The following is a 941-nucleotide window of genomic DNA, read 5'->3' as shown; positions in this document are numbered from 1 at the left end:
CTTGATTTGTTTTTAAGTTCCTGGTGAGCTCTGCTAGTTGCTTGGCAAACACCTTATTTTGGGCTAAAATTGTATCAACATGGTTCAGCTCCATGACTCCCTTAGTGTTGTGTCTCTCTGAAGCATAGTAGTACTCATTCTCAGCCACTGTCTCAATCACTTCAATGGCTTCTTCTACAGTCTTCTTCCTGTTCAATGAACCTCCTGATGAATGGTCTACAGTCTTCCTTGATTCATAAGAAAGTCCATCATAGAAAATATGCAATTGCACCCAGTCATGGAACATGTCTGGTGGGCATTTCCTTGTCAAATCCTTGAACCTCTCCCATGCCTCGTAGAGAGTTTCACCATCTTGTTGTCTAAAAGTCTGAACCTCAGATCGAAGCCTATTGACCTTTTGTGGGGGGTAGAAACGTGCCAGAAACTTGCTTTCCACCTCATCCCAGGTTGTTAGGCTCCCCCTTGGGAATGATTCCAGCCACTTAACTGCCTTGTCCCTAAGTGAAAATGGGAACAAGAGCAGTTTGTAGGCATCTTCCTGGACTCCATTGGACTTCACAGTGTCACAAATTCTCAGGAATTTTGTGAGATGTTGGTTTGGATCTTCATTAGCACTCCCACCAAATGAACAATGATCCTCCACCAGTGATATTAGCTGTGGTTTGAGTTCAAAATTGTTGGCCTGAATGGGTGGTTTCTGAATGCTGCTACCACAATTCCCAGAGGTTGGGTTTATGTATGAACCAAGAACCCTCCTCTCGGGAATGGCATTGTTTCCATCAGCTCTCTCATGGTTGTGAACTTCTCTATCCATGTTGAGATCTAGAGCTTCCTCAAAATTATCCTCAGATTCTCCTTCAGATTCTTCTTGTCCCAGTACTCTCTTCCCTCTTGCTTCCCTTCTAAGTTTATGAAGGGTCCTCTCTGGTTCGGTATATGGA

General features: G+C 43.9%; 1 non-coding gene across 1 annotated transcript; it reads left to right on the top strand.

Annotated features, from left to right (window-relative positions):
• The first annotated feature begins 284 nt into the window (after nt 1-284).
• Nucleotides 285-388, top strand: LOC112799368 (small nucleolar RNA R71). Its single transcript, XR_003200946.1, has one exon. It is a non-coding gene; the product is annotated as a small nucleolar RNA R71 (small nucleolar RNA).
• The last annotated feature ends 553 nt before the right edge of the window (nt 389-941 follow it).

This window comes from Arachis hypogaea, chromosome 4 (assembly GCF_003086295.3).
Source record: "Arachis hypogaea cultivar Tifrunner chromosome 4, arahy.Tifrunner.gnm2.J5K5, whole genome shotgun sequence".
Classification (NCBI taxonomy): Eukaryota; Viridiplantae; Streptophyta; class Magnoliopsida; order Fabales; family Fabaceae; genus Arachis; species Arachis hypogaea.
This window is presented reverse-complemented; position numbering and strand designations above follow the sequence as displayed.